Genomic DNA, 21494 nt, shown 5'->3' with positions numbered 1-21494 from the left:
AGTGGTGAATACTATTTAATCAGAAACCTGAACAAAATTTAGAAAAACCGTATGCCTTTCCAACTGACTTACTAAGACTCGGTTCTGGACAAACCATTTAACTTTTGTGCCTCGATTTCCCCATCCATAAAAGAAGGATAATAATACTTTTGACTTAATAAGGTTGTTGTGAGGTTTAATTGGTTTAATGTCTCTAGCTCACCTTGATATCAGAGGAAAACACTATAGTAAAGGCAGATCATTTGCAAATTAGCTGGAACTTTGCTGGGAAGGCAGGAAACCAACAAGTATGTAGATTGAATTGCTTTGGTTATGAATCTGCTTTGTTACAGAACTTAGCTTGGAGCGTATGACAAACATACAGCTTGGGACTTGTTGGCTCGCTGGTGCCTCAAACTGTCAATTGTCGTCAGGCTGTTTGACCCCTACAGCTAGATGTGCAGTGCAACCTCAGAAAGAGAGAAGAAAGAAACTGCCTTGTTCATATTCATGAGTTCTTTAATAATACCAAATGAAACTTGAAGGCATGTTGTTATCTGCTGTTGCTCTTGCCCTTTCACATAGTGAGCAAATCATAAATATTTCAGGAAAGAGCCCAGAAAACTTGCTAGATTGGTCCTACCCCTCTATAGCATTAATGAGCGGGCTATTAATAGTTAATGAGACAGCTGTGGTTGGAGGAGGGGAGGCAAGAATAAAAATGCTTGCCCATTTAGTACAGTGCAAGAATGTGCAGGAATGGCAGGATCCATTCATCAATTACCCCAATTCAAGCATTTCAATGCTGTTCCTTACTTATAAAAACAACATGAAAACAAAGTGCAATTTATTCAACACACATGGTAAGATCCCACAGTCCTTATCTGTGAAAAACTCTTTGAGACGGAGCCTTTCTAGGAGCATTGGCTATTTAGTTGTTCTGAGTTGCATCCGATGAGCCAAATTCAGACTGAAGGTAGGCAGGTGTCATTCCAGTGACCACAATAGTTGCGTCATCTTACACCAATTTTGAATTTGGCTCTCTCTGCAGAAAAGAGCCAGCTGAAATATCTTTTTCTTCAGTTATTTCCTCATCTGATCCTTAAAGCCAGGACCTTTTATGGTGAACTCTCAGCTCCCGTCCCCCAACCATTTCCCAACTATCCCACACAAAAATCCCACAAGGTGTAGTGAGTTTGATGCCGTGAAGAGACCACTATGATCACCTAAATCAGATGTCCTGACAAGGAAAAGCTATACAACTTCACCCTGCACTGAGGCAGAAATTTGCACTAGAGCATGGGTTCTCAGGCTGGGAGTTGTAACCCTTGGTGAGGTCCCAAACAGGTTTCAGGGGCTTGCAACCACCTTCCATCTTTAGGGCTAGATGGGAAGTGGGGTCCTGAAAGATTTTTTTTTGTTGCTATATGGGGGTCACGGTCTGGAAAAAGTTGAGAATCACTGAATTAGAGCATCTCTTTTAAAGTCATCCATCCTTAATTTAAAACTCCAAGTGATGGAGGCTTCACTACATCGTAATCCATTCCCATGGTGTTGTCCATTTGTTGGTTGCCCTCACCTGTAAAAATTTGCCTTTGATTTCCAGTTTGAAATTTTCTGATTTCAACTTCCAGCCATTAGATCCTGTTATGTCTTTGTCCACTAGACTGATATCAGAAATCTCCCCATGTAGATACCTATAGTATTGGCTCTTCATCTTCTCTTCAATAAAATAAACGGATTAAGCTCTAAGTCCCTCATAATGCACGTGTTCCAGACCATGGACCCTTCTTGCGACCCTCTCCAAGTTTTTCCAACATCCTTTAAAAAGCATGGACACTAGAACTGGATACAGTATTCCAGGAGTGGTCTCCCCAGTGTCGTACGCAGAGGTAATACCTACCACCCTACTCCTGCTTGATAATCCCTTGTTGATACATTCATGTGCAGTTGCAGTAGCCCTGGAAGGTACTAAGCACTCTTAATTACCATGGAAGTCCATGAAGCACCTGGAGGTATTGGACTGCTAGGGAGCATGGGTATGATTCAGCACTGGGCCAAACTTTCCTTCCTCTTAATGAATGTTTTACTCAGGTGAAAAATGAAGAAGCAGGCCCTGTATGCTAACAGCAATCAGACTGCCAAAAGATGGATTCGTAGCTTTATTTTAATAACAGAAAAGTCTACTGGCCATCAGTTCAAATCCAGCCTAGGTTGTCAGGGGATAAATGTTGTAACCATCTGATGGCTCCTCAGAGGCCCATCTGACAAGAATTTGGGGTCTCCCACAGATTCCCACTTGACCAGAGAGTCTACATAGTCAACACCAATAACTACAACTGGTGTCAAAACTGCCAGTCTCAGAAGACAGCCCAAAAACTGAATGGACAATGAAAATGACTTGCATTCTTGCCTTTAGGAGATGTTCCAGGTTGTTAGCAGGGGAAGCTTTCACGGCTGCTGTCTGAGTCCTACATTTTCTGAAGCTGCATAAAGCACTTTGGTTGAGGGTGGTCAATTCAGAACCTTTCAGGAGCTCTAGATTAATTGGGAAGAATGTAAAAAGAGAGTTTGGTTTTCAGAACTATAGACCAAATTCTGATCTCTGATGTATCAGTGAGAATCTGGAGTTACTCTGATACAATTGATGGAGAATTTGGCTCAGTGATTTGCAAACAAAACAAAATTAACTAGGATTTGGGCTAAGAAACCTGCATGTATATGTTGAAAAGTCAGAACAAGAATATTCCCTTCCTCATGAAAAATAATTATAACCCAAAAGAGCATTTTCATGCAAGATTTTGGGCTCCTTTGAATAAGCATTGTTTTAAATTAGCTGCTTTCTAGTTTTAAACAAAAAATAGTCATCTTCTTGCCACATTGCTGAGACCCTACTTGTCAAGTTTTGATACAGAAGAGCTGTGTTTTGTTTCTGTTTTTAAAGTCCTCAATGTATAAAGACCTTTTAAAATAGGAATTTATTATGGAAAATGTCTAGTAATTTTTGTATTCAAGTAATTATTTATCACTTGGACCAAATAATAAAGTGCATAATTAGCAATAAATTCACAAAAGCTTCCCTTTAAAATCTATGGCAAGTAACATTTTTCATATTTTAAGTGTGAAGCCTCTTAAATCGATTATATCCCTTGATTTAAAAACTTTAATACCTTAAACTGTTTAAATCATATTAGGCTGAAACTTGGCATACAAAAAACCTGTCAAGCCCAGATGTGTGTGGGTTTTTTAAAAACAATAAAAAATAATATTTACATCTTAGAAAATAGATTTTGTTTTTGAAGGTACAGAACAGCCAAAGAAGTTTAATAATAAACACTTTATTTTAAAATAAACAAACATGAGATTCACTGATATAAATTTAAGGGTGGGAGTTATTAAGTGTCCAGAAGGATGCGTTACTAAGCATGCACACTGCTGATTTTTCAATACTTTGTAAGTATTATTTGGCTGACAGTTAAAACACAGTGAACTGTTGATAACACTAGAGCAAGCCAAAAATGTACCAAGTTGCCACCAAAAAAAAAAAAAGACCCAATTGGTGGGAGCAAAAGGCAAGTGATGTTTCAGAATGAGTAATCTGTACTCTGAAAAAGACTAATAATGAACTGTGTCAAAGCACCGTCCCTTTACTCTGTTGTGCAGGCCAGCTATAACGTAGCTGAGAAGAAGAATGGTCTCCCAACTGATCTATGCCAGAAAGCTAGCATGGGGAAGGTTTTCCAGAAGGAAGCTATTGCAGTGCCTAGCTGCATGAAACAAGTGGGATGCCAGAATAACATTACAGCATGAGGTAACTGCCTCCATTTAGAGATCCAAAAAGGAGGGGGGAAGGGAGAGGAGAGGAAAGTGGAATTCATATCTCCAGTGGTGTTAAAACAGACACGTTTCCAAAACCACCTCATTACTGAGAAAGAGCATGATACAAAGATGTGAGCCAGTTGGACCAGTTCTTGCCCAGCACAAGGCACTGTTGGTACCAGTCAATATGAGAGTAAAAGATGCATCCGATATAGGTATTTTAACCAATTGATATTGTAAAACATCCATGGCCACTTAGCACTTTACACTTGCTGTTGTGCTGTACACCATGATCCCTAGGAAACTCTTGGAGAAAGTGCAGCTAAAACCTACATCATTTTCCTACACCAAGATCACATCCCTCCTACCACTTGCCCTTACAGGAGAATCTGTTTGCAGTATAGTGCCTATGATACAAAAGTTTTGATTTCAGATAGCAGTGGTACGGCCACACACTAGGCACATTACAAACTTTTTCAGTCAAGAAGCAACTATTACATCCCACTTGACCAAATAGTACACAATCCATCAATATTTTTGGAGGGGACCTGGGTCGAGAGGAAAGATGCCATTTCAGCAAGCCCCGATGCTATTTCCATTTTATTTGGCCTTCTAGCGCTCTACTTTGCTTGAACAAGTTGACACAAATAATGGTAAATGCATAGGATTTTTTTTTTAATTCCTTTTTGTCAGGAAACAAAGTCCAGTTCTTGGATGGGACATTAATTTTGCATCTGTCAAATGTGATTTTTACAGCCAGAATGCTCCTAGATGAGAAATGTATCCTGTCCAAGAGATGAGAGAATATTGGGATGCAGCAGACTGGAGTGTACACACAGAGGCTTAAAAAAAGATACATAAAGTAAAGTGAAGACCCAGTCCAAGACAGCGACTGTGATGGACACAATAGGATAGACAGAAATTTTGGCTTTGGGAAGCAAAAGGCTTTAACCTGGACATACTGAGCATTCCAGATCATACCAGAAGCAGGGCAATTGATTCAGGACTCCAGTAATACAGCTGCAGACAGAGGAAGTCCTGAACTCCCTAATCCTGAGACATACATACCACTTGCCACCTTATTTGTGATCTGTTTTTATTTTACATAAACCTGGAGTATCGCTGAAAACTAAGCTTACACTTATACAGCACCCTTTTCCCCACGGGAAAGCGCTTTCACTCCCTCCTCATAAAGACTTTTACTCACCACTGAAATAAAAAGTAAAACTATCTAGTAGCTCACAGCAACTGTTTAGATCAGGGAGTAAAGTATCCACCTGGAACTGCAGTGTGATTTTAAGCAGGCATCATGCCAGTCACCCAATCTGTAATCTGATTGGGTCACAGAGTTCAAAGCCAGACGGCAATGCCAGATCATCCATTCTGACCTCATGTATCTCACAGGCCACCAACACCACCCATACATTGAGCCCAACAACTGAAAGTAGACCAATGTATGGCTAGACCATTGTGTGCCATAGGCAGAGAATAGGAGGGGCCGAGGTGCACCTGTGCTGAGGCCCTTTCAATGGCAGGGAAATGATTAAGTGAGATATACCCAGATAATCTTGACAAATAACCCCCGCCCACACACATTGCTGAGAAAGGCGACCCCCTCACTCCCACGGTCACTGCTAAACTAGCCTGGAGGAAAAACTCCTTCCTGACCCCACATATGGTGATCAGTTAGATCCCGACTACATGAGTAAGAGCCAGCCAACCAAGCATCAGAGAGAAGACGTGCTCATGGCCACCTCAGAGTCCTGGTGCACCCTGTCCAATGTCCCATCACCAGCTGTGGCCCTGGTGCTTCAAAGAAAGGAGAAAAAAAACAAACCAAACCCAGATTACACTGCCTGTGTGGGGGAAGAAAATGGGGGTGGGGGTGGGTGGCTGTAACTTTGAAGCATGTGCTTTTAGGAACGTGGTGAAAAGCGAAAGTGAGACCCAGGGTGACTGAGCCCTGCTCGGGGCCCCCTACCATCACAAGCAACCCCATCCTACAATCTGTCACTGTGGCAAACACCCCTGACTCCGGCGGAGAGAGCCATGTGTTCACCAACAATGTGGTCAGTCAGGCCAGAACTTTCAAAAGAATTCTGTACCCACAATCAGGGCCAGGTTTTTAACAGAGCCCAGCTCCCATTTAGGCACCGAAAGAAATAGTCAGATTTTCAGAAATGGGACCCAAGCTTGGTCCCTCCCTTCCAGACTGATAGCACATGGATTCCACAGATTCTCTCAGTGTGCAGACGGAGACCAATGTCACGTCACCCATGAGCAGTCCCCTCTAGCAGACTCGTTGCCATGACACAGAGCACTTGAAAACAGTGGCAGTGGGGAAAAATGGAACGGATGCTAGAAAGGTCTGCGAAGGCAAGTCATGGCTCTTTGATCCTTCCAGTGCCAGAAGAGGAGATTTAGCTGCCTGCCCATACAGCTAGAGCGATAATGAGACAGTGCACTTGTCAAGATGCAAGAGTGAAGTAGAAAGAGTTCGGATATCATGAGATTAATTTATACCCATGAGACATTGCTGTGATCTTCTAGTATTTGAGAAAGAGACGGAATGAAGCTAAAATCTTTTGTATGATTTGGCACAAAGTATCTAGTGACATTCCTTCCTCTCCCACTTGGAGATACCATGAATATTCTCTCACTTGTCTGGATCATCTGGACTAAGGGTACTCTCAATCAGAATGGAGATGACAAAGAAGCAGTATCACCAATGAGGGGGGTAACACACTAACCCACAGATACCTTCCTACCAACGCTACAAGAAGAAAAATTCTGCATGGACTCCTCCTGATGGTCGAAACAACAGACTCAACTTTTACATAGAGTGCTTCCGCCGACGTGCACAAGCTGAGTTTGTCGACAAGCAACACCACTTGCCCCATAACCTCAGCCATGCAGAACGCAATGCCATCCACAACCTCAATAACAACTCTGACATTATAATCAAAGAGGCAGACAAAGGAGGTGCCGTTGTCATCATGAATAGATCTGATTACGAACTGGAGGCTAACAGACAACTCTCCAGCACCGCATTCTACAAGCCACTACTGTCCGATCCCACTGAGGAATACCAAAAGAAACTACAACATCTACTTAAGAAACTCCCTACAGAAACACAGGAACAAATCTACACTGACACACCCCCTGAGCCCCGACCAGGGTTATTCTATCTGCTACCCAAGATACACAAACCTGGGAATCCTGGACACCCCATCATCTCAAGCATTGACACTCTCACAGCAGGACTGTCTGGCTATATGGACTCTCTCCTCAGGCCCTATGCCACCAGCACTCCCAGCTATCTTCGTGATACCACTGACTTCCTGAGAAAACTACAATCCATCGGTGATCTCCCAAAAAACACCATCCTAGCCACTATTGATGTAGAAGCTCTCTACACCAACATTCCACACAAAGATGGACTACAAGCCATCAGGAACATTTTCCCTGATGATGATATCTCACACCTGGTAGCTGAACTATGTGACTTTGTCTTGACCCACAACTACTTCAGATTTGGAACCAATCTATATCTTCAAGTCAGTGGCACCGCTATGGGCACCTGCATGGCCCCACAGTATGCCAACATTTTTATGGCTGACCTAGAACACCACTTCCTCAACACTCGTCCCCAAGCACCTCTCCTTTACCTACGCTACATTGACAACATTTTCATCATCTGGACCCGCAGGAAAGAGTCCCTCGAAGAATTCCATCGTGATTTCAATAATTTCCACCCCACCATCAACCTCAGCCTGGACCAGTCTATACAAGAAATCCACTTCCTGGACACTACAATACAAATTAAGGATGGGCACATTAATACCACCCTATACCGAAAACCAACTGACCGCAATACGTATCTTCGTGCCTCCAACTTCCACCCTGGACACACTACACGATCCATTGTATACAGCCAAGCCTTAAGATACAACCGGATTTGCTCCAATCCCTCAGACAGAGACAAACACCTACAGGATCTCCATAAAACATTCTTAAAACTTCAATACCCATCTGGAGAGGTGAAGAAACAAATTGACAGAGCCAGACGGGTACCCAGAAGTCACCTACTACAGGACGGACCCAACAAAGAAAACAACAGAACACCACTGGTCACCACCTACAGCCCCCAGCTAAAATCTCTACAACACATCATTAATGATCTACAATGTATCCTTGCAGATGATCCCTCACTCGCTCAAGCTGTGGGAGGTAGACCTATCCTTGTTTACAGATAGCCCCCCAACCTGAAACAAATACTCACCAGCAACCATACACCGTACAAGAAGAACACTAACTCAGATACATAACCCTGCAACAAACCCTGTTGCCAGCTCTGCCCCCACATCGACTCTAGTGACACCATTACAGGCCCTAACCACATTAGCCACACCAGAAGGAACTCATTCACCTGCACATCTACTAATGTAATATATGCCGTCATGTGCCAGCAATGTCCCTCTGCCATGCACATCGGCCAAACCGGACTGTCACTACGCAAAAGAATAAATGGAAACAAATCAGACATAAAAAATAGAAACATCCATAAACCAGTCGGAGAGCACTTCAATCTCCCAGGACACTCTATAAATGACTTGAAAGTTGCCATACTTTTACAAAAAAAACTTCAAAAACAGAGTTCAAAGAGAAAATGCTGAGTTTGAACTGATCTGCAAACTTGACACTATCAAACTGGGTTTAAACAGAGACTTGGAATGGCTCTCTCATTACAAGAAGTAATTCTCACCTCCTAATCAATGGTTGTCAACTACTTCCCCATTGTTGTTCCTTAAACTTGGATGTATATATATACCTGCCATTTGATTTCTATTTCTTGCATCTGACGAAGTGGGTTGCAGCCCACGAAAGCTTATACCTACAAAAATTAAATTTGTTAGTCTTTAAAGTGCTACAGGACTCTCGTTGATTTTGTCCAGAAGAGCAGATTCTATTCTACAAGTTAGTCAACAATCACAAAGCTTCAGTCAGTCTCTCTCAAGAGGCAAATCTCCACAGTAAGGCAGGCATGAAAAGCTTCTGGAATAAAATAACTTTTGAGAAAGGCAAAAGCCTCAAATGGGTAACAGAACACACGGGGATTTTAGGGTGTTTGAAATATCTTTATGCTCGAAAGCAAAACAGTTTAGAAAGTTGATGGATTTTCCTAACCTTCTAAGATCTGAGATTTGGAATCTGTGCTTGCCTTGTGCCAAACAATGCCATCACAACCCACTACCAACCCATAATGCACCTTTGCTGATAACTGCAATTGGGATCACCTGTTTTCAAAAGCAAATGCAAGAAATCCCAGACTCAGCAGGTAAAGGAGGAGCTACCAGTATATATTGTGTTTGATAATGTAAAAAACACTTGCAATTTTTAAGTCTGCATAGATATTTTGTTCCCAATTTGGCATCTTAAGCAAAACAGCTTCCTTTATTTGCTCCCTCTTCACCTCCATCCCAAACAATCCCCTTTAAGAAAAGTTTACAATCTGTTCCTCCTGTAAGCCAGGCTGTGCTAGACAGAGTGGGCAGTAAAATGTTGTTTTAAGATAAAAACTCTCTAGGGCTTCTCTAGTGGATAGTGCTATGAGAAGGAGGATACCCTCAAACCAGTCTATTGGTATGAAAAGTGTATGCTGTTTCCAAAACATATGATCACCTTTACTACTAAAAAGAAAATAATAAATCCTTTAAAAACAAGGGAATGGGTGGGGACAGTGGGACTCCTCCTCTCTAGCAGATTGGCTGTACTGTTCCAGGGTGTGGATACTGTAGAAGTTCAAAACTGTCCTCTGTAAAATTCGTTGAGCAAGCAGTTCACAAATGTGGCTGACATCTCAGGTTTACATATAACAGAAGATTTGCGAAAGCAAAATCAGATGGAGCTAGGAGATAGGAAGTACATTGCAAATGAGGTCACAACATAATCCTGTCCTTCCCCAAATGGCATTTAGCATCCTCTCACAAACTGAGAAGAATTATCTATATGAGAATTCAGATTATTAGGCACAGACCCCTCTGCTTCCCACCATGGCAACAGTCTATAATTCTGTAGTACCTGCCATCCAAAGATCTCCAAGTGCTTTATAGCAAATGAACCTCACAATGCCCCAGTGAGACAAGCATTAGCATCCCCATTTTACAAAAATGGAATCCCGTGGCCTGATCTTCAAAAGTGTTGAATCCTTGCATCTCCCCTACTGTGTCTGAGGGTTTCTGGTGCCCAGCACTTTTGAAATCAGTTCCTAGGATATTTGCCCAGCACTTCGCAGCAAGAACGTGCAATCAGGAAACAAACCCAGACTCCACTCCCAACTGCGCTTTAACCACTAGATCACGGCCCCTTCCTATTTTGTTTTAGAACTGAACTAGTAAAACAGAGCAGCATCAGAAACGTAGCATACGACAGTGGATACTAATGGAAAGGTTAGTGACTTGGGCCCATCAGTAAGGGCATGAAGCAAGCTCTACAGCATTAATGAACTACATTTGACCCAGGACATGGATGGCTGTGAGTCAGCCTGCTGTAGGACAGCCACAGCCCTAGGACTGAAGGTTCTGACAGTAAGCAAAATGGTGTATCCTCTATAGCAGTCTGTTACTATCCAGAGATTTCAATGGAAAGCAGCAAACTATTAAAACAACATCCTTGATTCTAAATTACAGGAAACAAATTAGATTTGACCTAGTCTCACTCTGCTCCAAAAGAGTGAATTGAGATCTTTTTGGAGAAATGCAATTTTTTACTTAGCTTTAACCAAGATCAGAATCTCCTCTCTCTCTGATAACCTGATCTTTCGTAAGTTTCAGGGAAGCCATATTAAAATGTGGAAGAACATTATCAATAAAATCTGCACCATCAGTGCATTCTCAGCATATCCATAGAGACAAGAGACGAGAAAAATTCCCTGCAGTATCTTACAACTAGTGCTAAACAGCAGGCAGAAAGAATTCAACAACACGGGTCTGCTTTGGTGGCGAAAAAAGTAATGTCAAACAACAAACAACATTGCAGGGTGCAAATATTTCAGACTTTGTTTAGTCAGTCTGGTGAGAGAAAATCTCCAGCCTTCCGTGAGCAAGGGCCTGTACCTGAGAGATGTTCAGTGGAAGCTGAAGATATTCAAAACCTTGCAGGATTAGTCCCTGAGGCTTCTAACCATGGAGTCTCTGAAATATAGACCACATACTATCTCAAACTTGAGATGAAACTTTTATATTATATCTATAAATATATCTATAGATATAGATATAAATAAAAGGAACAAGAATCTCCAGCTTCTGACAGCATTCTAAAGTGTAACATTATGTAACTGAAATTAACAATCATGAAATACAAGTTTAGTGATAAGGAGGGGGAAAAAGTCCCAGAAAGCTTGGAGAGTAAGGAAAAAAGAATACCTTTGTTAAAGGGTTCATGGGCTTTTTTTCCCTTCAGTATTGTATCAAACCCCTTCCATGCTGTCTACAGAGTTAACTGATACTTCTTTTCTTTTGTGGGCTATTTTTTTAAAGAAACCATTAAATACAAAGATTCTGTTAAAAAAGGCAGGAATCATATTTTTCACATGATAACTTCTGTCATAAGAGATGTACCAGAAGCTACTTCTTTCATCTTCCCTAAACCAGTCTAGACAGTAGGTTAACTGACTTCTAAAAAGCAGTGTAAAGTAACTGTAAGCTTCTTTATTTGTGATCATTCGCTTAAGAGGTCAGAAATGCTCTCAGAATCCATTGTACCGTTCAAGGCCCAAATGAGTAAAACATATTGTTTTAGTATTTACTGACAACTAGTATAGTAAAAACAGCAGAGAACTAACTAAGGGAGGATGTGAAATATACACTTAACTGGAGAATGCAAATAATAAACAGAGAAATTCTTTAGGATGGTAAATGGGGGTAAAACTAGGAATAATGGGTCCAAATTAAGAAAGGAAAACGGAGTTCAAATATCATGAAAAATTTTCTGAGAGTAAGAAAGATATATTAGCCAGCTAAACAGAGCCCTGAGATACTTAAAACTAGCATGGACAAACCACTGGGAAATTCTTAGACTTATAGAGTTTAAGGCCAGATGGGATCAGTAAATCATCTCCTGTGTATCAGAGACCATTAAATTTCACCCCGTTACTCTGTACTGAGCCCAATATCTTGTGTTTGGCTAACCCAGAACTTTCAAAAAGGCATCCAGTGTTGACCTGAGGAGACCAAGAAATGGCGAAATGTATTGTAGTGAACAGCTCTGCACTGGAATGTCTTAGGCCAGGTCTTCACTACAAATTTGTGCCAGCATAGCTATGTCGGTCAGGGGTGTGATGAGGTGTGATTTGTCACTGACATAGCTGTGCCAGCAAAAGCCCCTAATGCAGATGCAGTTGCACCGGCAAAACTGCTCTTTTGCAGATATAGGTTATTTCACTGGTGGAGCTGGAATATGATATGCCTGCAAAAGTGCAGTTTTGCTGGTGTCAGCTGTCACCACACTAGAAATGCTTTGCCAGTGCAGCACACCAGTATATCTATACTGGCAAAGCGCTCCTACTTTAGACCTGGCCTTCCATGTCTTTTCTTCCATGTCTACAAACAACAGGATCCTATATCAAGCTGTACACAATCCCGCCTTTCAATATCCACATTGATTAGCACACGTGAGGAAGTGCAGTCGCATTCTTACAGCTGTGGGATCATGAGCAGTTTGGCAGAGCACTGTTTCATTTCAACTGTTCTCTTGCCCAAATGGCTCAGAGAATGATGCTCTTATCACATGAACACCAGCAACAGTGCTATATTGCTTACAAACATTACCTTCCCAGAGGCTTTTTTTTTTATTAAGAGTATCAGCTCGTGCAGCTTTCACACCATCAGGCAAGTCTGATTGGTTGGTGTGGCTGTTCTGTTTTCCTCTGGTGGAAAATTCCACTATGGGGAGGGGAGCAAGAGTGCCAGAAATAAATATGGAATATTAACCAATGACTTGATAAAAAAAGTCTGGAAAGTAAACACACATTCATCCAAGTTATGGTACTAAAAGTCAATCAAGGAACTCTCATGGGATCATCAGAACTCTGGTTGCATAGCCGTGTACTATTAAGCTAGTGAAACACATTTCTGTGAAGGCGGCTCATGGAATTCTCTATTTATCACCCAAGCTCTTATCCTGGGATTAGGGTGACTAGATGTCCTGATTTTATAGGGACAGTCCCGATATTTTGGGCTTTATCTTATATAGGCACCTGTTATCACCCACCCCATCCCAATTTTTCACACTTGCTATCTGGTCACCTGACCTGGGATGTATGTGAGGCATAGATCTTTCAGCTGGCCCATGACTGAATTTCACCTGCTTCTAACTGTACTCAATACATAGATCTGTTTCCTCAAAATTTGCTTCCAGTCCCTCCTCAACATTCCTTGCCTAGTCAAACTCCTTGCTGGCTCCTGATACTCTGCTTCCACTGCCAAACATGAAAATCCTTGCTGGCTCCTGGACGGCTGAATGGCAGCAGTTGCATAGGTCTGTCCTGGCTCAGCACCTTGATTTCATAAAGCAGAGGTGTGGCCTCACATGGGTGAATTTCAAGATCCTTTTTGCATTGATTGAAGTGGATTTAACATTGTAATCCATGTATTAATCTATTAGAATGCACGTCCTCAAAAGGTACTTCTTATGTAGGCGTGGAAGGATGGGAATTTTTAATCGGTAAATATTTTTATGGTAAATGTCGATTTGCCTGTACACACACAAACTGATGAAAAAATATTTCCATCGGTAACAGAAATTTATAAGAAAACTGCTGCCTGAGAACTTCTTAGAGTTTGATTTATGGATATTTACTTCGTATGTTTTGACATGAAGTTGACACTTTATGTTTTAATGGCTATATAGCTTTAACTTTTTGAATCTTAACGTCTACTTCATTACATAATTATTCTGACATGCTCCAAATTTCCTGCAACTGTGAAAATGTAAATAAAAAAACACCCCAAACAACTTAAAACTCATAGTTTTGTACAACTGTGACAATTTAAATAGATACAAATAGAAAAATGCTTACAAACATTAATATCAGTCAAAATTATTTAAAAAATAGAAATTGAATTGTCAAGTTTATTCTTATGTGTCCTCTTGTTGTCTGTATAGGTGCTACATGCCATTCAGTTTAGCTTTGCACTTCTCACTCCGCCCACTGACAAGAAAATACACATGCAATCCAATCTAGGGTCTCCTCCCAGGGCTGGATTAACCCATCACTGAGCCTTAGGTAAACACACACTTCTGGGTCTCTACCTAGTTGGAGAAGGAAGGGGATTATTTATCCAGTGCCCTCTTCTCTCCTTGGCTCTGTTGGCATTGGTCAAGTGAGCCTCAGCTGTGAGTGAGGGCTGTGCCCACACATCCACTGGTGTGGCTTTGCACATGAACTGAAGAACTTCACTCATTTGAGTGAGTGGCACTGTGGCTGCAAAGCCACTCACTCCAAACGAATGATGTTCTTTCAATTTGCAAGCAAATCTGCATTCGTAATAAAACAAAACAATTGTCCCCCCCTTGCTTCCGTGAATTCAGACCCTAGACACACATTTAGTTTACCTATACATTAATCCGGCCCTGTCCTCTCCAGCATTGAATGTATGAGATTGTGTAATACAGTGTCTTTCTCTGCAACACTACAGCAATCACAGCTTGTCTACACTTAAGACGCTACAGCTGCAGCAGCTTTTCACTATAGACACTACCTATGCGGATGGGAGGGGTTCTCTCGTCAGTGTAGGTAACCCATCTCACTGAAAGGTGACAGATAGGTTGATGGAAGAATACTTACATAACAACTGTCTACCGCAGGGGTTGGATTGGCTTAACTGCATCACTTGGGGGTGGGGGTGGATTTTTCACACCCCGCAGTGACGTAGCTGGGTCAACCTAACCTTTGTTGCCAACACTCAGGATCAGATCACTAGTCTCATTATTTGGCATGAGAAATGTAAATCTTAGCTTTTACATAAAGAAAGTTTCTAGCTCTGGGGGCTGGAGAAAACCACTTGAAAACATGAACCCTAGAGGCTCAAAAATCACAAGGTACGTACAAAGAACCAAAAATATATTGTTCTTTAAAATCATGAGATTTTTAAGTCAATGTCATGATTTCTGGGGACCGGATTCATGATTTTTGAATGACTGAGGCTGGTAGTGCCGATCCTGATCTCTCCTGAATGGTGCAGGCACCCTCTTCATTTCAGCCATATTTGCTACATATTAAGGCCTGTGGAAATAGAATGCTGTGTCCATAAAAGTTGTTGCACATGAAGAATATTTTCAGTGCTGTTCTGGGAATCAAGAGGGTCTTCACAGCCTAAAGTGTATTTTTGTACAAAAACTAATATGCACTGGATAACAAGCAGATGTGTAATAAATTTCAGAATGATGTATTTTTATATGGTTTATAAAATAAACAAATTAAACATGCATTACCGCTGATGTGACACCTATAAACGTACCTGCACACAATGCACTGAGTTACTTTGGTGAGTTTAAATTCAACCCTGAGGTGTTATTTTTGTGTTTAGTTTTGTTTACTACTTCTTTTAAAAGTGTACAGATGCTACCACCAGACAGGTGCACAAATTAGGGCAAAACACATTAGTCAAATGATGCTGAAGCATGGAAGAAATTCCTTTTTAAAAGCCAAAATCTAAATCATACTGTCTTCATCAAAAAATTAAACTTAATTTTCCTATTATCTACCAGACATCCCCTCAATTCTGAAGGGATGTGGTTTTACAGTGACACTGCACAATACTGCAGTAATTTATACCCAATATATTATTTTATTTATTGTCAGCAGCCGTTTTTTTTCCTCAAACTCGATCAACAGTAATTTGGGCCAGGGTAAAACAAAAACAATCCGCTCCAAACACATCCACAAACAGACCCAAAACATTAACTCTGCTGCAGCTAAGATACTCTTCAAGACCATCCAAGAAAAGGGGGAATAAGAAATGAAGTCATGATACATGCAAATACTATGAAGTAATTTCTGGCATTAAAATCAGCATTCTGTACAGGGACAAGCAGATCCAGGCCTGGTCAACAACAGTGAGATACTTTGAGGATTCGGAAGAAAAATGGGTACCTTTATTACATTCAAATGCTGTCTTCTGTTATAAAGTTCCACCAGCAAAAAAGAATAAACAGATATGATGGTACCAACATCTAGTTAGGGCCAGCATATTAATTTATACACACTGCTTAGAAATCATATTTATCATAACTTAGATAAGAAAACTTTTGGAACTTGAGAGGAATTATTCATCCAAGAATGGGCTACTTTCCAACATTTTCAACTAGCAACCCACCTGTAGAAAACCTGAAGGAGTTTCTGCTTTTTATATGAAGGAGCAGGTAGGACCTTAGCTTTCAATTTTATGCATGAGTAGTCATGTTGATTTCAATTGGACTATTAAGCACATGCTTAAATTTAAGCATGTGCTTAAGTGCTTTCCTAAATTGGGACCATAATAGGTACTAGGAGAGGGGAGAGAAATCTTCCACCCATATATGGTGGAGGTTTTGGAAAGAATAATAGGTTAAAGGGCATAGAATTCAAATAAAAGCTGGTGTTAGAACTTTAAAAGGCTTCTCAGCATTTAAATTTTCAACTATGACACTGTGCAATACTTTTGCTTTCCTTGATGGGGAAATAATTAATAACTTTAGCTATGTATTAAAGTGGTTTTGCTGGGTTGTTAGTGCCTCATACCCCAGACTGGAGCTTAACTCACTGAGAGTTCCAAATAAACGCAGAGCATTAAGGGGGCAGAGATAAGCTACTTATAGATAAACTGAACAATGAAACAGAGATCAGAGAGCACATACCCAACAAGAATATTTCTTTTTTTAAAAGTTCAGGTAGTTGTCCTGATTCAGGAAAGTATTTCACTAAGGCTTTATATGCTTTTAGTTAGGCATGTGCTGGAGTATCTTCCTGAACTGGGACCCTCATATCTACAGAGTCAAATGGTGGGGATGGGGGCTGCGGAAGGAATCACACTATGTTTACTTGTATTCTTCTATTTAAAAATTCCTCTAGTGACCAAGCATTTGTGAAGGCTTCATAACTCCCTGGTGATGTTAAATATGCAGTTTTACAAGTTATATATTCTTGTTGGTAGTCATCTGATGCTCTTGTGGCATTACGTAAATGTAATGAGATGATGAAACAGAAAGATCTTGTAAATGTAAAGTTACCTTTTGACTGAATACCTCCTGCTTAGATCTCCTTCCCTTCTCCATTTCTTCAGTATCTCCCCACTCCACCCTCTTTATACTTCAAGTTTGAACACAGAAGTTTTGTTTTTGTTTGGTTTTCTTTTTTGGCAGGCCTCCTTCAATCCTCTACAAGCCCCAACGTTTGCAAACAGCATCTGCATTGACAGGATCATGAACTTTCATTCAAAAAAGTTACCAGAGAAGCCCCATGTGGGGAAAAATGTGCAATGTCCCTTTAAAAAGCTGGCTTTGCGGAAGGCTGGATTCCCACAGTAAAAGCAAACAAAAGGCAATCAGGAAATAGTTGAGGGCAGAGACCCCCACATGTCTTTGAAGTCAATCAATCAGGTGGAACTCCTCAGCAAATCACAACTTCACTTCCTGAGAACCAAGTTTTATTCCTGTCAACACAGAGAGGGGAAAATCTGTGTCTCTTCCTCTCCCCTTTCTCTCCCCCCAGTCTCAGTCAAGACAGAAAAGAAACAAAAAATTACAGATGTAATGCTTTAGAAAAATAAAAATAAAAAACGTTGCCAGGAGTCTGGAAGAATCTTCCCAAAAGTGGACGGAAGAAGCCAAAAGACAAGTTTACGAAGATCTCTAAGATCACTAACGTAGTCTTTGGAAAGCAAGTTGCAACAAAAGAACTGAAACAACAGCAACAAGAATTAACCTCTGATGGGGCGGTTAAAAGCACCGGCCACTGAGAGAGACTTTTTTAAAGGAGGAAAGATGGATGCGAGAGAGAGAGAGCAACTCAGTTTGGAGGAGGATGATCGGTGTCGTGGCAAGTTTTATTGGGGGGTAGTGTGTTGGGGGGTGTCAACCTCTACCCACCTCAGGGCTGGACACAGGAACACACTCCAGCCCATTATTGCAACACAAGATCTCAGCCGCTGCTTCTCTCTCTTCCCCCCCCCCCCCCTTAGCTGCTGCAGTTCCCAGGAGCTCTCAGAATTTAAAGGGGCTGCCCCCCAGCGCGTCACGGTGCCTGCCACCACATTAAGGACAAATCGTCACTGGGAAAGAATTAAAACAAAAACCACCCCAACCACCCCCAGTCTCTGCCAACTCAGAGGAGTGGGGCGGCGGTGCAAATGCCACGCGTTCCAGCGGGAGCCAGGGGACCTGCCCCCCGCCCCCAGTCGTGCACCCAGATCCGCGGGGTTATTCGCTGTAAACCAGAGGGTTTGGTTTTTTTTAAATAGAAGGCAATTAAAAAAAATTCGCCCTGCTCGCCTCTCTACGTAACGCCCTGTCGAAAGCGGACGCCATATTTTGTGTTGCTGATGTCGACAGACACAGGGAAACGTAGACATGTTTTTTTTCCTTCCTCCTCCTCCTCCTCCTCTCTTGCCCATTCACCCAAACTTGCAATCGGGGGGAAGGGGGGGTGGCGGCTGCGTTTAAACAAAACCCTGGTTTTCTCTCGCCCCGGGCTCCTCTCTCCCCGCTGCAATTTCCCTCTCCTCCTTCCCCAGCCGGAGTCCCACGAACCAGCCAGTTCGCTGACGGCGCTAGCTGGGGAGGAAAAGTTGGGTCTGGGGCTGGCGATCGCTTGCGCCGGCGAGGGGCAGGAGCGCTCGCAAGTGCACGCGGGCAGAGCGATTTCAGGGGTTCCACACAGCCCAGGGCGCTTCCCCATCCCCGGGCGGGCGGGGGTTTTTTGCAAAGGGGGGGGGGAAGGTGAGTGAGTGCACAGGGAAGGGGGGGGGGGGAAGTTTCTTACCTGCGCCCTGGGTTTTGGAAGGCGGCGGCACGAACTTTCCCCAGTGGAAGTCGGGCTCTGCCTTTCGCCACGCTGGGGGAACGTGGGAACCGGCCCCGGGATCCTGGGCAAAGCCCCCCGCCCCCCCCCCCAGCAGAAACAGTGGCAAAAATAAAATAAAATAAAATTAAAAACAAAAAAATCCTTCGATCAGTGGGGATCTACGCCAAAACCCACATGATCTCTGACGTCAGCGTGCGTATTTGCATACGATACCACCAGCGGCTCTTCCACACCGGGGTCTCTTTATTTGGGAGAAAGTTAGAAACTGAAATTGACCCAGGCGCCTTTAAGACTATTCTGATTATTGTAAAAAATCCTCGCCCTCCGCCATCCAGCCGCATGCGTGGGGGGGTTCCTTCCCCCCCTTTATTTTTTGGTAATTTACAAGTATATCGCTACCGCCAGATTTGTTGTATTATTATTTAGCTAGGAGTTGGCATTGCCGGGAGAGAGACCATTGGATATTCCAAAAGCGGCACATACCTGGATCCTGCTGATTTTTTACCCAGCACACTCCAAATTATCCCACCGAACTGGAGATCAAGACTAACCATTCTCACTGGTTTCCCCCCCAGTAAATATCCCAGCCTCCAACACATTTCCATGCAACAGTGTCTCCCACAAACTCCGAAAATCTGGCATCTGGATCCCACCCTCCAAACGTTAAAGCCTCATAAAGAGCAAGTGTGGACACTCTTACCCCTAAAACACCTGGACCCCAATGCGTCCAACAGCCACAGCTGTTCCAGGATCCCGTACTGTCAGTGTTTGGTCCTACTCCCCCAAATACCAGCACCTACAGAGCAAGCAAGCTTAGCTGTTCCTGCTGCCCCTTGAATATCCCCTGGTGCCACGACACCTCAAATCTGGATCTCACTGTATTTTGGCCACAAACACAGCAACTGTGCCATCAGAACACAGATTGTTCTACTATTCTCCCCACTCCCTCCCCCAGTAACCCCACTGCTGGCCTCACATCACATCCCCTAACAGGGAGATGCCAACACTCTGATCTGGCACCTGTCGGATCCAGCTGCTTTTTGGCTGCATGCTGCCTACCTCACACCCACTTTTCTTGTCTAAACGTAGTTCACGTAGACAATGGCATTATGGGCTTGGGGCCAAAAGCTGAGGATCCAGTCCTGGGGCCGAACGGACCTGGGTATTAGCCGCGCCCTTGTTCGAGGATGCCTGGTGGGTGGGCGTTTTGCTCATTATAATTGGCGGGGGAGGGGTGCGTGTGAGTGTGAGTGTGAAGGGCAAAACTGGCACGATCCGCTAGCGTTTCCCAGCACCGTTGGAGGAGTGCATCGGGGCCGGGTGTTTCGGGTTGGATTCGAGCGGTTGGATTCGGTCTCTGCTGTGATGGTACAATTTGAAGTCTTGTCTTGGGTACAAAGAATCGGCAGGATCCAGGTTTTAGCCAGACCCCTTCGGGACGCGCTCCTCTAGTGTGGTTTTTCTCTCTGAGAAGTTCAAGGTGTCACTGATGAGCTCGACAAACTGTTGATCCTGACCACGTGTAGCAGCCAGAAGCCGGTGAGAACAAGGAAAAGAGGCAGGATAGGATTGCAGAAAGGAGGCAGCATGGCTAAGCAGCCTGTGCTCCTCATTTACATAGTGCTCATGTCTGCCTGAATTTTGGATGTCGGTAAAAGAAAACAGATCCGGGGTGAGGTAGGAATGGCACTCCTGCCCTTTTTGGGCTGACTGTCTGCATCTTGTGTATCGGCTGAAAATAAAGTTTGAATCATTGTTTATATTATAAGGGCATTGATAAAGCTGTCTCCCTTATATAACTAGCTCTTTTAGAATCAGGTCAGGCAACCTGGGGAAGTAGGAGGTTTTTCTTCATGCTCTACTTCTAATGTAGCTTTTTAAACCCTTTGTATTTTTGAAGGCTTCAGATCACTTTTGTTTATTATTTTCTGGAAAATACTGTTTCTCAGTTAATGCCTCATCGACTATAAACAGAGGAATCCTTTCATCATTTAAAATTAAGATTTAATGTCTTTTTGGCTTTAAAGGACAAAGATGTGTGACACATAGGTTGCACACCATTTTCTATTTACTTAATTAATTTATAAATCACATTTAGGGATTGCATTTGAAGTCTAAATACCAGCTATTTTTATCAACCACAGGCTAATATGGGAGAAGCAAGTTATCATCTGCACATCAGGGACATGTTATCTATTCTAAATTAATATTTTAATTGTGTATATATAAATCTCCTGGAGTCTGGACTTGGTTTTAGTACCAACCCTGAACTTTTCAAATTGGTTTCATGTTAATACTACAGTGGGGTGCATAGTTTGAGCCCAGTTTGCACCTTTGAAACCAACTAGCTATACAACCTTGTTTGTTGAACATTTAATTTTTCTGTCTAGAATGGGGGATTGCAACATGCTTGCATTAGAATGTTGGAAGAGAAGCACCACATTTTTGCACCTGAATAATCATCTAAGAAGGTAAATATGTCAAAGCGATATCAAAAGACTTCTTTACAGGGCATTCTCAACTGAGTAGGCATGTTTTGACTGCCTGATTAAGCTTAATATCTGTGAATGATTTGATAACAAAATTGATTTCTGCCTTTCTCTTCTGTGGTTCCAACTCTGAAATTTGTGCTTGC

At 42.4% G+C, this 21494-nt stretch overlaps 1 protein-coding gene across 2 annotated transcripts in view; it reads right to left on the bottom strand.

Moving 5' to 3' along the window:
* ZHX2 (zinc fingers and homeoboxes 2) overlaps window positions 1-18942 on the bottom strand; it is a 110912-nt gene extending 91970 nt beyond the window's left edge. For both annotated transcript variants that reach the window (XM_067530940.1, XM_067530950.1), the window contains exon 1: window positions 18818-18942. The gene's annotated coding sequence lies outside the window, so the exon portion shown is untranslated. The remainder of the gene's footprint in view (window positions 1-18817) is intronic.
* Between the last annotated feature and the right edge of the window lie 2552 nt (window positions 18943-21494).

This window comes from Emydura macquarii, unplaced genomic scaffold (genome assembly GCF_026122565.2).
Source record: "Emydura macquarii macquarii isolate MOO-44397 ecotype Brisbane River unplaced genomic scaffold, CSIRO-AGI_Emac_v2 contig_369, whole genome shotgun sequence".
NCBI classification, from domain to species: domain Eukaryota; kingdom Metazoa; phylum Chordata; order Testudines; family Chelidae; genus Emydura; species Emydura macquarii.
Note: the sequence above shows the minus strand (reverse complement) of the source record. Positions and strands in the feature narration are given on the sequence as shown.